Raw genomic sequence first — 16145 nt, 5'->3', positions numbered from 1 at the left:
GTAAAGATGATGTCATATTTCAGTTTTTCAAAGTTTCTGAGAAAACAATCGGCTCACTCAGAGAGACAGAACAAGGGCAGAATAAAGACAAAAAACTGCCCTGAAGTGAGCAGAGCTGGAGAAAGCTGGAAATGAAGAAATAAAGGTAGACGGGCAGAGCAGAGTGAGTTTGGGGAACTCAGCTTGTGCTTGAACATTGTGTGACAGAAAAAGGAGACCTCAGCCTTTTCTTTGATGCCATGGCAACATTCGCTATGCATGAGGCAGGTGAGAAAAAAGCAGCATGAATCAGGTATTAAAACTTGCACAATATTCACAGGGAAAGAACGATCAAGGAACAAAGGCCTGTGTGTGCATGCGTTCACACAAAATATCAAACACCAGTGTCACTGTCAACTGAAGAGGAAGATTATGTAATTCAAGGGATTAAAAATGTATTAGCTGTGAGCACCCAGGCTCTATTTCTGTTTTATACTTGGGGATAAAATATTCCTACAAATTACCAAACACCACTGATACAGACAAGTGAACAAGAAGATTATGTAATTCAAGGGATTAACAATCTATTAGCTAGGAGCAACTACATCCCATTTAAGTTCAAATGACAGAAATTTAAGCTGATGTTTGCCACAAGCAGTACAGCCCAGCCTAGAGACTGAAAAGCACACAGCACCTCCACCTTTGCCTTACACAGAGGACTGGATTCCACACAGGTTACTGTGTTGGACCTATAATTTACACTTTTGTGTGAAAGAGCCTGAGCCACATATTCCAGTGTCAGTCTGCAAAGAATTACTCAATTGTCTACTATGCAAAATATTCTTGTTCAGCTCTAATGACAAAAGCAGACTGTAGACTTTTACCTGTTCTTTTTTCACACATATACCTGTAGTGGTAATTGAGGAAATCCCCTAAACATCCTATGTGCCACTACAGAGCAGGAACGTTAATGCCCACTTTTTCAGTGGCCAGGATCCAGAAGTGAATTTCCAATTCATTTCTCCCAAAGACTTTTGGAAAAATCAGTATTTCAAGAGTGTTATGCCTTAAATGGTGTCAATCCCCTGTGAGATGGATCATAACATTATTTAAATCGAGTCTGAACAAAAAATATTCCAATGTACATATTGTATTTTAAGAGAGAAATACATGCTCACTCTTAATCCTTGTCCCTGTTGATGCTCCTCTAAAAAACACTGACAACTGACTCGAAATCATGCTAGCAACAACAAATGAAAAACTTCTCTCTGTAGACTGTAAGACAGACTGGTTACAGCACTCTGACTGATGAACTTGTTTAAAGAATTGTGGGTAATGAAACACCTCTGCATTAGTGCTTGGAGTAAAGTTGGTCTCTGAAAAACAAAGCTGAAATCAGGGTAAATAATGGCTTCTGGAGGGGCAGACACTCTTGCAATAAGAACAATGTAGCTGATCATAATTGCATCTTGAACGGCTTATAATTTATGGCCAATTATCACATTCATTGTGGCCAATATGAATGGGAATTTTACTTTTGCAACTCTACCTATGCATAAATGCCTTTGAGTTTCCAAGAGGTGCCACACTAGCTGGCTGGCCCTGCATCCTAACCAGTGGGTGAAAAGAAAATTTCACATTTGGGAGATCACTTAAGTATTCAAAATTTATTAGTTTTCAAAATTATTCATGTTTCCTAGAGATGAATTTTATTAAACTCCAAAATGACTTTGCCCTTAGAACACTGATATGAGAATATATTTTGGTTTGTGTAAAGTAATAAAATGTTTAGATGCCTTACTTGAACACAGAAAAATATGTTCAAAGTACAGAGATGAAAACAAAATGTTAAAATAGTCACAGTCATTTTTTATCTATTTCTAGGGGTGAAATTAAACTATTTCTCATTTTGCTGAGGACTCACTAAAGCTCATCAATGACCCTACATAATACCATTTCCAACCATAGCAATAAAACTGATATTATAAACTAACACATTAAAATGAAATTAAACACTAAACACTTGCATCAGTGGATGAGAGATAACACTTGTTTTGTTTGTGAAATAAGAGTGACCGGCAAATCCTTTCAAATAAAATGAAGGACGCTGCTCCAATGGAATTATGTGAAGAGGGAATTTTGCCAGCTGAATGTAAAATCTCAGTAATGGATTTGCACTGAAATGGCAGTGAGTATTAAAAAACCATAACATAGAGAGAGCTAAAACAGAGAAAGACGCAACAATGTAGTGCTAATCTCCTAGGACACCAGCCCAGGCAGTGTGGGTGTCTGGACGAGACACGCTCGCTTGCTCATTCGCTCATCCGTTCAATAAAACCGGGCTGCAGCTATAACGTGTTGTCTGCCTACCATATTCACCGTGGTATACTCCTACATGTAACCCCCTCCCTCCTATTCTCTCTCTCTCTCTCTCTTTCTCTCCTCTTTCCTACTTGCAGCAGACCGGCTGTCACGATTTCCAGCCCACTCATCAGCGTTTCTCTCATATAGCTGTCGCTCCAAGAAGCTTTCATCCTACCTCTCCTCTACTGCTCGCTGGGTGGCAAGCCGGAACATTACATAAAGCAGGAAATGTGTGTCCAATTCATGTGTGTGTGCTTGCTGTGTGTGGGTGTGTGTGTGTGTGTGTGTGTGTGTGTGTGTGTATACACGTGTGCATACACATGGGTTTATTCACCTGCATTGGAAAAAAAAGGTCTTCGGATGTGATGTCAATTGTAGAGCAAAATGTAGCCTAACAGGTTTCTACTCAAAAAATGGCTGATAAAGCATTTTTTATAAACAGCAGATTTTTATTGCTTATTTAAATTCTTCACATTCCACCAGTGTTTTTGCAACAACCTGAAAGAAAATGTGAAATACAGAGTAAGTACTGCGTCTTCTGATTGAATTTCATGACTGTCTCTTTCCTTCCACTGGAAGACATCCAGTGGTGTTATCTTAGCTCCTGCAGGCTACTGTATGCCCTTAGAGAGTGGCCCACCTTGCTGTGAAATCCATCCGACTTTAAAATACAACATGAACCTCTCAAAGGACTGAGAAAAATCATGATCAGAGCACAAAGTTGTATTATCATTCTTTCTCTCAAAAGTTATTAAAGCTGCATCATACTGACAACAAACATCATTCTGATTTTTCTGTTTGTAGACTGGACGTTGATGTGGATTACTATGTACATAAACATTTCAGCTTCAAGAGGGCTACTTCTGTTTAGGATTAAACTGTCTGTAACCACTTGAGGTGGTCAACTGGTGTACATTATTTTTGCAGCCCTGTTTTATACACTTATTTTCACACTTTCCAGAATCAATTGCTCATCCTAGATATATCGTGAACCTGCTGAACTGTATGACTAGAACCCCACACTTAAAAGGGTCAAAATGAGACATGATTTTTGTTCCAGAGAAAATCCCGCTGAAGTCTTTGTATACCCAAGTCTTCACACTTGGCTGAGAGTGACAAGCGCTCCAGCCACCGAAGCATTCACACATAGTGGGAAAGCCCTGTGCTAATTCTAGGCTTGCCCATGGACTCCTGGCCAGCCAGGGTGTGAAGCCAGAGCCTGTCAGCGAAGCTTAGCAACTCCTCTCAGATCTCCCAACACCACTCTTGTCTCTATTAGTGTCACCACTTCGGACAGCCTGTCAGGTCTTGGGATTGGAGTACCAGTGTCTTGTTGGTTATGATGTAATTACAGGTTTGAGATGTTTTATTCTCAATTAAGAAGTAATTTTTAATTTTTAAAAAAAAAAAATTTAATCAAAAAATTTGAAACCATCAGTAATTGTGGGTTACATTTTTTACCCCTGCCTTTTTACTCCTTGCCTCTGTAAAAACATTTCAGCATTCAGCTGTCTTCATCAAGCAGTCATCATCAGGCATCACAACCACCGAACAGAGCTAAACTAAAATCTATTAAATTATAGGCATTCTGTTTTCCTTGAAACACTATATCCTCATACATCTTAAATCAGTTTTATGTTTCTCACTGGGATATATACTATGCATTTACATGATAAAGTTTTATGTCAGGTGAAAAAAAGGTGCCTGAAAGTTTAGGTGGGTTTACCCTCTACTGCATTGCTGTTTGTGTGTGTATGTCTGTCTGGGTAAAACAGTGTGTGGAGTGTGTGCTGGAGGCCAAATAGACCTCACAGTGAAGTTCAGCAGCTGTTGTACAAGATTACTCACACATTGGACGTTATAGCAACAGCGACAAGTGAAAACAACCACTGCTGCTATTTACTTTATCATGCCTGTGGCATTTACTAGTTATGGAAGAACTAATTCAACATGTAGTTTATAGCGGCAGTTTATAGCAGCAGTTTCATATCTAGTGGCTAGCAACACTGTTTCAGTTTGTAAATACAGCAGGATAGTCAGGGCAGATGTACTGTATGGTCAAAAACATAACTACCGGGACACAGAGCCAAAGAAGGTTTTATTTTACTGTTGGCATGGATGAAAATCTTCCAGTCCGTTCATCCCATTACAATCATATTTCAATGTGAATCCCATTTTGTTTTGTAGCCAAGGTAAGAGCCAAATAAAGGCACGGCAGAAGAGTGTACAATACAAAGGGGATCACAGTGACGCGCCACAGTTGTTGGCCATTAAGGAGGATTGATAAATGGATGCAATATACTATCTTGCCCACCAGGGTAGATTTTCCACATTGACTCTTAGCAGCTGGGGGATGTTGACAGACTTCTTCGTTCATTAGCCCCAGCGGATTTACGTCATATGAGGCTGGGGGTATTTACTTCTGCAATTTTTGTCTGCCCCAGAATCTGTCTTTCACTATCAGCAATTTGCAGTAATTACTTTTAGGGTCCTTCACATCTAACATGGAAAATTTCTTACTATGGTGGTTTGGAGCACTAGGTCACTGATTTGACAAATTTTTTACATGTTTAGATGCAGGTTTGCCTATGATCTCCACTGTGAAGACGAACTTTGTGATTGGACCATGACGATCTTCAGAATCTATTTTAACAATGCATTCCTAGGTTATGCTTCTCTGTGTAACTCAAAATTTTCATTCAACTAGAAGAGTGCAGTCAGTAGAGTGCATCTCTGCCAGGCATGTTCTCTTACCTTGGTGCGTAAATCTGGACAGAACCAATTCCAAAACCCAATTTTTTTCCCTTTTCTGCACCTACCCAGAGAAGAGAAAATATGGAGGCCCTGCCTGTATATCTTCCCTTCTCTGGTGCTTGGCACAACTGATAAAACAGGTTTTTCTGAAGTGTTGAATCACCACAAAAATGAGAGGTCCCTGATTATACAGTCATAACGGTGTAAAAAAATAATTTGGCTGATAGGCCTAGTAGTATGTGACATTAGCTGCAAACAAATACACAAACAAATGATGCACGACTAAACCCTTTTTCCCCCATGCTGGGAGAGATAAAAATATGGAGGCACTGCTTGCGTATCTCCCCTTCTCCGGTGCCTGGACTTGGTGCCTGGCGAATAACCAGCTGAAGAATTAGCACTAAATTGCAGAATAAAACAGGTTTTCAAAGGTTTTGAATCACCACAACTACGAGAGGTCCTTGATCATACAGTCATAACTGTGCACAAAAAATATTAGGCTGATAGGCCCACCAGTATGGGAGATTAGCTACGGCTAGATACACACACAAACAAGTAAATGCACACAGACAGATACACGGGACCAAAAACATAATCCACTCCGGACTGCCGGCTGGCAGAAGTAACTAATTCAAGTAAATCCTATGACTATCAGTGAATACTGCAAAATGCAGACAGACAGATTTCATCCAAATCCTCTGTGTCTGACAGTGTGTGAAGGCAGGGTGAGTGATATGACTGTATTTAGCATCAGGCCCTGCAGCCCATCACCAGACTGTCAAACACCGGCAGTTGGTCTCTCTCTCTGACCTTCTGAAGAGGAGAAAGTCATCCCAGACAGACAGTCAGAAGCACACACACAATGTTGAGATATCCCAGCCAGCTGCTCTGTACAGCTGACATTTGAATGGGATGCCGCAGAGGGATGTGGGTTTTTAGGCATACCAGCAAGTAGGGCGTGGTGGGGGATACAGTGCTGATCAACAGCAAATCTTCAAAAACAAATATGATTCCCATGGCAGATCAAATGGCAAGGGCAAATCAGCGCTAGAGTACTGTTAATTCTACAAAGTTGAACATGTGGCATGGCAAAACAACGTTTCTATAATCCACATAATATAGAGCTATTAGGAAGCTTAACGTCTGTGTCCAGCCAATTAACAACAAACAAGGGGTGTTTATTTTTTCTTTCAGTGTCAATTTGATACCACTTTAAACCCTTTTGTCAAGTGACAAAGAGAGACTGGTGATAATACTTGCTGTCAGTGACAGGTTTTAATGTCTCCCTACAGTCCCTGTTTACAAAACGCTTAGCAAAAGGCTTTATGAACATCTAACAGAATAAAAGCATATGCTGACAACACTGCTTATGATACTGCTGCTTTACTGAACAAAACACACAGTGGTGAGTAAAAGGGAGAGATAAGAAACAGAAAAGCGTGACATGTGACAAAAAATGAGTCAGATTCTCAACCACACCAATGCAAATACATGAACCTTAGCCACCAGAGCCTCATGTGTTTGAAAACAAAACAATGACTGATGAAGACTGCAGGCATTTTACCATTACGTCCTCTGTATGGCCATTGCTATGGTGTCACCTATTGCCAATCTGTTTGGTTGGTAATGCACAGCTGCCATGACTCATAAGTCTGAAAGAGAAATCTGACCAACGCCGAGGCCAGGTGTCACCAGCCTGTGATCCCTGGACTGCTGAGCCACTCTGACACACATGAAACATGGTGGGGTTTTTCCATTGTAGGTCATTATCCTATTCATAAAATGCTTGCCCTACGCTTTCCTTGAGTAAGTTAGGTCAAATAAAACTAAAAGATAAAATGAGATTACAGGAACAGGTCACTACATACAAAAAGATATTTTCCCATTTGCCCCTAGTGCAGTCTGTCCATCCAGATAGCTTCTGTGTGATCTGGTGACTGTCTGTGTAACTCCTAACCATCTAACTATTCCTTGAAAGACAGATACAGATTGCAGGAGTTCTTTGGCAGGAAATAGTTCACGATGACTCTTCAACTCTGATGGCTACAGATTATGTCAGGTATCTGTGTCATTATTTTTGAGGAGAGCTGTTGCTCTTCAATTGTTAACATGCTGATATTTGATGGATTGAGCTCCACAAGAAAATCCCCACCAAGCCCCATTGTACTGAGGTGCTGGGAGTCAGGACGACCATGGCAGACTGGAAACCTCACCAAATCTTGGACAAATAGACTGCACCAGGGATAGGTGAGAAAATATCTTGAACTGTTCTTTTAAACTGATTAAATAAATCTGATGGCAAAACAGCATGATAGAGAGATTAACAAACACTGACTATCATGATATACAGACCAGTATAAAAGTCAAACAACTGGAAACATAAGCACAATCATTTTGGGTTCTTGACTGGGGATGTGTGTAAATGGAAAAGGAAACTCTATTAATCTTTATCTTGGCAACTGTTTTACTCGAAGAATATTTTGACTCAGGCCCTGGTCAGGTCAACCCAGGGGCCATGTGGCACAAGGTCACATGAAAAGTACTGCACATGTAGAGTGGAACACTCTACTCATATGTGCTGACATACAAGTCTACACATTAAGTCTGCTGTGATTACTGGTGTGATTTTTATTCCATCACACACCATACAACAGCAGCTAAAAGAAAAACAGAAAACAAAAAATTCACATAAATACATTTTTACAAGCATAATGACTTTCCAATAGAAGTTTTATCATAACCTGCAATATTTGATATAACTCAATGTAATTACAGTGCTGGTCCTAGGCTTTTCACTGCATGTCTAAAAACATAACAATAAAATGAATTCTTACATAATTAATTTATGTATGATCCTATCCATAGGGAAGCGTAGCGGGTACCATACTCTCTAAGACAGCTCAAGAAATACAGAGTTAAACAACGCCTGCTGCTTCACTTCTGCAGTCACCACAAAGAGCATTTGCACCTCATCTGTTACAGCTTGGCCAATCCTACACGCAAAAACTACAGCACAATGTCATGAAAGGATCCAAGATCTCTGGCTCACCCTTCTTGCTATAGTTGAATCCCTGTGCATGATGTCACAGGCGTGGAGATTACTTCTTTTGCTCTCACCCTGCTCACCATTTCTGTCTGCTCCTGCTGTAAGCCACTGAACTGAACTCTGACTTCATTAACAGCTTTTTTTTGTGGTAGCCTAATGGATAGAATGGCAGACTTGTGATCATACGAATGCCTGTTCAAATCCCCAAATGGAACAGGGAAAAGGATTAACACTATCGCCTCTGTAAAAAACAACACTAACTGCCATGGTGCCCTTGAGCAAAACACTTGACCCACAACTGCTGAAGTGGAGCTGCTACCATAGGCAGACAACTGTGCAGCTTGTAGCTGTGAATGTGACTGACTGTATGGCCATGAAGGTGGGTGCTGCTGAAAAAGAGCAAGCAATCTCAGTTGACGACTGCTGGATTAATAATAATAATAATAATACTAATGATAAAAACACTTCACCATTCCACAGAGGTCTTGTATATGCTCCAGTTCCCCCCATATGCCCCTGAACTACAGACTGTCCACATGTCATGAAAACATGCAGCAAAATATTTTTGTGCTGTACAGTTCAGCTCATGCACTTCACAAAAGACAAAATAGAAAAAAAGTGTCGAGTGCTAGACACAGAGTCCTGCATTCCTACGAAAAACAAATTCCAATGCTTCTGTGGCAACAATCTGAGACTGATTGGCATCAATTCATGAGGAAGCCACATAGCTACACAGAAAAACACTAGCCTCACAAATCATCCATGAATGGATGGAGTGAGATGGTGTCGTTTGCCAAGCCATGTCCTGCAGGCGGCGGGCATCACAACATGTTCTCTGGTTCAAGCTGTCACCGCCACATCTCCAATGTGGGAAGCACAAGGCTGACAGCTGATGGTCCCGTTTGATCTCAGTCTTTCGATCATGCTCGTGTGTTGTAGAGTGCAGGGTCATGAGGGAACAGACACAGTGCTCTGTGAACTGCAGGGTGGGTGGGATAATATCATATCCCTCTGTGAAGTGCTTCCAATATGTTCAATACTGGATACTCCTAGACATTTCAAGTTTCTTTTGGTTATTTTTTGTCACCAGACACTTGTCACATTGTGGGAAAGTAGTTTCAGCATTTGTTTTTTAGTTCTCTTGGCATGACCTCATTGAGAGAAGGAGGCACAAATAGCTGCAAGACTGAGGATAGCTGTATCCTTGGATTCAAAAAGGAATGCTAACAATGCTTGATATCTATTCAAGGGAAACTTGAGGACAAATGATGAACTGTTTCCCATAATGTGACCATGTCTGATAAAGAAAAATAATTGACTGAAACTCAATATGCAATGTTTTTTCATTGATGTATGTGGCTATTTCAAGTGATGCACTATTAAGTCACGTTGGTGAATTCCGTCACATCCAGTACATTATTGCAGGATTTCTTTGCTGCTTCCTGCCACCCTGCCAAAACTCTGTGTTACCTCTTGGCCACCCCATGTAAAAATTTCTGGATCCACCACTGGTTTCAGCTCTTTCGTCCGCTTAACCATCTTGTTGAGCAAGGAATGCATGGGTAGTCATAATGCAAAATCATTATAATGCAATGCTAGAATTTAACAATTGTTATCATAATTATTTTATTAAGTACAAATGCTTTACAACAGTTTTATATCTGAGGTGAACTAATAGAGAAAATGGGGTCATGAGGGAGCAAGCATGGTGCTTTATGAAGCCAAATGGGAAGGTAATGCGATATACCACTACAGGGATGTTTTATTATGTGTTGATGGTTGGCCATTTCAGTTGATACAGTTTCAGTTGATGTTGTTATGTAACATTTGGCTTATATTATGCTCCCTGGTAATCATCACTTTTTCCTTTCCACTCATGTAGCTGCTGCAGTCTCCAACAGCTAGACAAACTCAAATATAAATTCATACTCTGGCCTTGCTCAACCCACTCAAGAGAAAGACAGACAATTACAATAATGGAACAACCGTCCATACATCATGACTATACAGTATATCTGAATAAGACTCATTCTTAAACTGTGACACCACTGGAATCAAATCACTAAACTAAACCACTAAAAATAAATTTAAAAAGAAGTACTGTCTTAACTTCACTCATTTTCCCAAATACCATATTACAGTAAAGGGCAGCATTTAACTAACAAGATTACAGCAAATTAATAAACATTCCCAGTGGTGTGTGAGTCCAGTGATGGGTATTAAATGTAGAGCATGATATGCAATTTTTTGCAGCTCTTTCCAACTGATATTATGAGGAAGCGGGACTTTGATGCACTACAGGAAATTATTCCTTTCAGAGAATACTTAGGAGAGGATTGATTTATTTCCAACAACTGCATTGAGCATGTAATGTTGTGTAGGTACCCTCTTATAGCATTAAACAGGTGAATGGAATGTCACGATGTAGAACAATTAACATTTCAACCCTCATGCACATTTATTTGTCATCGCTAGTGGTGGAACTGCACATCAGAGGTACAAATGTATTAATGTTGCCTGTCACTGACTGACATGGAATTTTGTCTGAAATCTATTCACATCGCCTCTTTCCTTTAATTCATTTTCATTTTAAATGGACTTTCCAGGTACCTACATGAAGAGGGGTTAGTGGGACACAGACAAATATGGCTGGGAAATGGATGCCAGTTAACGAGGCAGAACAACACCTCTGCGGTGCAGCTGTATCAAAAGTCACATCCTATCTACTTTGAGCTCTGTATACGGCTGATCTTTTGTGTTAAATCTGTTGCACTACTTGTAAATAACCCCATCACTGCCTATTTTACTCATTTTATCTCTACAGTTCTGTTCGTCACCTGGTGGAGGAGGAGGCCGCCTGCAGGCCTGGTGAGGGGTCTCAGACTGCAGTGTCTCTTTCTGAGGGATGAGCTGTGAGCGTTGTACCTCACCAATGATGACCTCTGCTGAATCTGAGCAGCACCTGAAGAGAGCACCAAAAGTTACTTTCTCCTCACACTTCTGTTCCTCTGGCTACACTTGTATGCCTGGCACAGGTTTTGAAATTTAACTCCAGTTAAATCACAATTACTAATCGCATGTAGGATTAATGTGTGTGTGTTTACTACAGACTAGACCAGGGATACTCAAAGTCCGGCCCACGGGCCACTTCCGACCCGTGACGCAATTTTGACTGGCCCCACCAAGTAACCAATCAAAAATAAAAATAAAATGATAAAATATAATAATATATATTTTTTAAATTGTAATAAAGATATTATCTTATAATTAATTACATTACTAGTATATAATTAATAACTCATCTTAACAGGCAAGGCTGTACAGAAAGCTATTCATGTACATTTGTTATTCATGTAAAAAGTTGTTTGTCTTGAATGTTCAAATTGCGCTTACAGAATTATTCAATACTGAGGAAAAATGTGCCAAATTCAATTGATGACAAACTGCGTCATGGACATAATAGAAATGAAAAGCCAAGCCATAAAAGACTATCATTGCACTTACGTTTTGATATGTTTTGTGAAAATAAAACAAATGAAAGACAGAAGTAATCAAGTATCATTAATGTTGTCATTTTATCAACTGGCCCCTGGCCCGAGTATCCCTGGACAAGATGTCAAAGTGATGGTGTGTAGCTATAACGACATTCAGTTGTATAGTTGACTGTGTTTTTGCACTTCTTTGGTGTTTCTTCATATGGATATGTTTCTGTGTGTGTATGTGTGTATGTGTACATGCAATGTGTTCCCATGTGTGTCAATATTATGCAGACCCACACACTGCCTCTGTGGCTAGGCTTGGCTTTCTGCTTAGGCAAGCAGATATTAATTTCACTTTGAAGGAATTTTATTTTGAAGATGCAGGATCCATTTCCTCCAACGAGATTCAGTTCCACTGGCACAGCCAGGGAGCACAACTTAGAGCTTTTATTTTAAAGAGGTGATAATTTCTCCTTGAAAGAGAGCTGTGCTTAGAGGCGGTGTGTGGGTCTCCAGTTAGACCTCACTTGAATGTGTTTGTAAGTTACTGTGCAGATTAGTGTGTGAGGTCTAGACAAGCGTGGCCTGTGCGCTTCAGCTTCATTGACCCACTGACCCAGCAGATATCCAAGGTCCTGGTTCGACATGTGACTCTTACACCACTGCACTTTGAGTTCACTCAGCAGGTCAGGTGTAACACAGACTGTGGGCAAAGCCAGGCCTGTGCTGCTGTATTACCTGGCTCTTATCACATGCTCTGCTTGTTCACTCTATTAGTGTGGCCACAGAGGCTGACTGAATGTGTTGGCCTCTTTATACTGTCTCTCCCAGAGCATCTACACACACACACACATACATACACACACACACACACACACACACACACACACACACACACACACACACACACACACATATATATGGATAAATAGATATATTGCATAAATCAAACAAAAATGCACTTGATTTATGTTATGTTATTTTTACAGGTATGCACTGTAAAATTAGCTCACTGTGAAAGTCTCTTCACCCTACATCTTCTCTAGTATTGCTGGAGTTTTACTTGATAACTCTGTATACCTAATAAAACTGTTTATTGGAGGTGTCTATCCAAATCAGCATGTAAACTCAGGTGTTATGTTAATGACATTAGCTAAGGTTCTGTTCCATTTCAGTGTAGCAGAGTCTTTCCAGTGAGTCACTATGAACAACGCCAGGACCATGGCTCTGTTAGACCTGGATGGAGCAGAACTTTCATTAATATCATCAGAAACATCTGGGTTTACCTGCTATTTCAGGCCAAATGTATTTCATACTTTTATTTATTTAAAAAAAGGCTTTTTTTTTTTTTTTTGTTATTTGACTTTATTTTGTAGTTCACAGAAGAGAGATGGCTGAGAAAGAGGGAGTGGAGCATGACATGTAGCAGGGTGTTGTGCAGGTACATTGTTTGCACCATACCCCAAAACAGGGGGCTTCAGTTGAAATTTGCGAGGTTTACCATTAGCAATGTGGAACAGAATAACAAGGAAGGGAATGTCTCTTCTTTTTAACAAAATTAGAACATGGCTCATCTTTTGACAAAAAATGAACTATTTCCATCATAATCCACATTACTTGTAGCCACATCTTCCACTAAACAGTAGCAGCATTGGTGTGAAACGCATACCTGTTCAGCCTGTTGATGCTGACTGCGGCTGACAAGAGTATCACTCTGCCTGATGGTGTGTGACCTGCTCCAGATGTCGGCTCATCTGTCTCCTGTAAATGTAATGAAACAAGAGGATAAGGTGAGAAATCTGCTTTGCACGTCTGGAACGAGTGCGCCGCCACCTCTTGCTATTGATCTGCATCTTGCTAATTTGTAGCTACAATGTGTGTTTTACCCTCAGTTAACATAAAACGTGTCATCATAGTAAACTGAGGTGAAAAACAGTTTCACCCAGTTGAGGGACATGAACAAAGATAACCTATGAATACTAAATCACAGAATCAATACTTTGAGTATATCAACCTAACAATTGCTGAAATGTAGAGGAGAGTTACAGTAAATTAAAATATTTCCACTTCCTCCAGCAGTATACCATCCCCAACAACCTGTGAAATACCATCCACTAGATGTGAGACCTGCGTGCCATTGATCTGCTCTTAATTTATGTGAAAATTTAGTCTTGACCTTTTAGTATTATGTGAACAAACAGAGCTGAAAACCAACAGCATGCTATTTAGATGTCTGACATCCTTGCAAGTAACAGTGACACAGAAAATAGTTAATGGGGTGGGGATGCTGTGAACAGGGGGCAGGTGTGCATAACAGCACACCTGCCCTCTGTTATGTAAATAAATATCATTATTATATCACTCATCAGAGGTTAACACAAGGTGTAAATGTGTAAGGATGGTTGCTTTCGCTGCACTTGTTATCGCCTAAACATAGATATGTGATTCTGCACAAAGTCATATAATAGCCAACAACTGAGTCTTATCAAATGTGCGCTGTATATCTAGTTGAGGGCTTTTCAAAATGCAAATTTTGGAAACACAACTTTCAGGTGGCACCTTTAATTGAACTTACTGATGCTGAAGATTTGAATGATGGCAGAGATATTTATCCACAGTGTTGTAAACTATGTGCTCAGGCCAGCATGCTGCTTCTTAAGTTTAGTAAGTGATGTGTCGATTTAAAATGGTCTTTATGTGCAGCTCACCTCTGCTGTAGCTACAGGAGAAGCAGCAGTACTTGGAGGCTCATGCTATGAGGCTGCTGCTCCAGGTTCCTCGGTGGCACAGAGCCAGCCAACTGTTCTCTGCTGCTCCTACATGTGAGGCACTTGTCAGACACCTAATGACTTTGATTTCATAATTGTATGTGTAGCTCGGATGAGTCAGAGAACAGCATTAACTAGTTTGAACTAGCTAACCCTAGAGAGAACTGCTCTTTCACTCTCACTTTGACTTGAATGTTGGCTTCATTTTGTATGCCCTATTTTTCACGTTTCTTTTTATTCTATTTACGTTTTCTTTTATTTGCTATGACTTGTTGGTCTGAAATAAAGTTTGAATTTGAAACTACGTCCAACCTGTCTGACTGCCACTTAAGGAGGTGCCAGCGGTCTTGTTTGCTTGTTTGCTAGCTAACACACACACACGTGAAAGCTCAGCAAATTAGCTTTTTCTTTTAGTTTGAACCTTGATGGTAGACAAATATAGTTAAAAATGCCACAAGACGTTAATAGCAGCGGGACAGACGTGGTACGACAAACGTAATTAATAGTTACAGTGTGCTAATGGACACCCGATAAGATTAAAAACCCTTTTGGGAGCAGAAAAGTATGTTTTATCAATAATTGAACTGTCAGTGTAAGGAGCTCGTTTCGACAAAGGCCAATTAGCACACTCAGCTACATGCTATTGTATTTGGATGCACCAAAATACAGCTACAGACGGTAACTTACCACTGACCTGACGTTACTGCACGGAAACTTAAAATAAACCATTTTCTCGTTTTTAGCTCAACTTTCCTATGCGGGCATTGTTATTTGCTGATTAAAAACTGTACGGAGCTAACGTGAGACTGTCATTTGAAATGATAAAAGTTACATTTATTGAACACTTGACTCTCCAAAGAAAGCCGTTCAGGGGAACAAGCTCTCATAGCGACTGTAAATTATTTAAAGCAGGTAGACTCACGAAGCTTACGGTTTAGTCCCCAGAAGTGGTTCCTCATCAACCGGCTGCTGTCCACAACACATGTACCCTCAACAAGTGTCAGTTGTAGGCGCTCAGATCCGAGAGAGTGTAATGGCAAGATGAATCACTATTGTTTAAGTAGTGGCTCGTCTTCCGGTCTGCAAAACCGGGAGTCTGCCCTCAGCCTTTACCCGAGGCGTTTACCATATAGACTGATTTACTAATGCCTGACACACGGTGGCTTTGCTTCGCGTCCAGGAAAGATTGATCCCATTAAACCTTAGAAACTTTAAGAAGAGATATAAGCATACCGCGACTTGTCCATCTGCTGACGTACGTGGTATCCGGAATAGAAGCGGAGTGAGAGCTCTTGCCTCAACCTCATCCCCGGTTGGTTCCTCTTCGGAGTAAATTTCTCTTTCAGAGAGGAAGTCAAAGCGCTAACATCGCAGGCATATCAACAAATCTACTTTTTAGCAGATTAAACATTCAGTAGTTTTTGCATTTCATCCACTCTTTCACAAAGTCTGCAGAAGATGGATGAAAAGCCAGTTTGAGCTGATTGAGGTTTCTGTATGAGCTCTGTTTTTTAGGAGTGTGGTGGCATCTAGCGGACGTCCAGAGAAGACAGGCTTGTCTTACCATTTGTGACAGGTTGGTTTTCGAGATGCATCAGCTTAGGAAGCAAATGCTCATCTCTAAGTGACAAGTTCAGGAATGAATGTGATATAACAGCTAACACTTGATTACAAAAAATATTTAGGGAGACAAATTCACTTCAAATATCTGGGCTTATGCGTGTGTTTGGTGAATGCTGCTTGTGTGAGTTTATT

The 16145-nt window shown here is 40.3% G+C and overlaps 1 protein-coding gene across 7 annotated transcripts in view; it reads right to left on the bottom strand.

The window, feature by feature from the left end:
- The window catches only part of ncalda (neurocalcin delta a), a 74423-nt gene extending 59007 nt beyond the window's left edge, over positions 1 to 15416 (bottom strand). For 2 of the 7 annotated variants that reach the window (XM_030072329.1, XM_030072330.1), the window contains exons 1-4: positions 15313 to 15416; positions 13292 to 13383; positions 12361 to 12458; positions 10981 to 11105 (exon numbers count right to left, since the gene is read on the bottom strand). The gene's annotated coding sequence lies outside the window, so the exon portion shown is untranslated. The other 5 variants (XM_030072331.1, XM_030072334.1, XM_030072332.1 and 2 more) reach the window with 5 other exon arrangements.
- Positions 15417 to 16145: the final 729 nt, after the last annotated feature.

Source organism: Myripristis murdjan, chromosome 16, assembly GCF_902150065.1.
Source record: "Myripristis murdjan chromosome 16, fMyrMur1.1, whole genome shotgun sequence".
In the NCBI taxonomy this organism is placed as follows: Eukaryota; Metazoa; Chordata; class Actinopteri; order Holocentriformes; family Holocentridae; genus Myripristis; species Myripristis murdjan.
The sequence above is the reverse complement of the archived record's forward strand: the minus strand, read 5'-3'. Positions and strand labels throughout refer to the sequence as shown.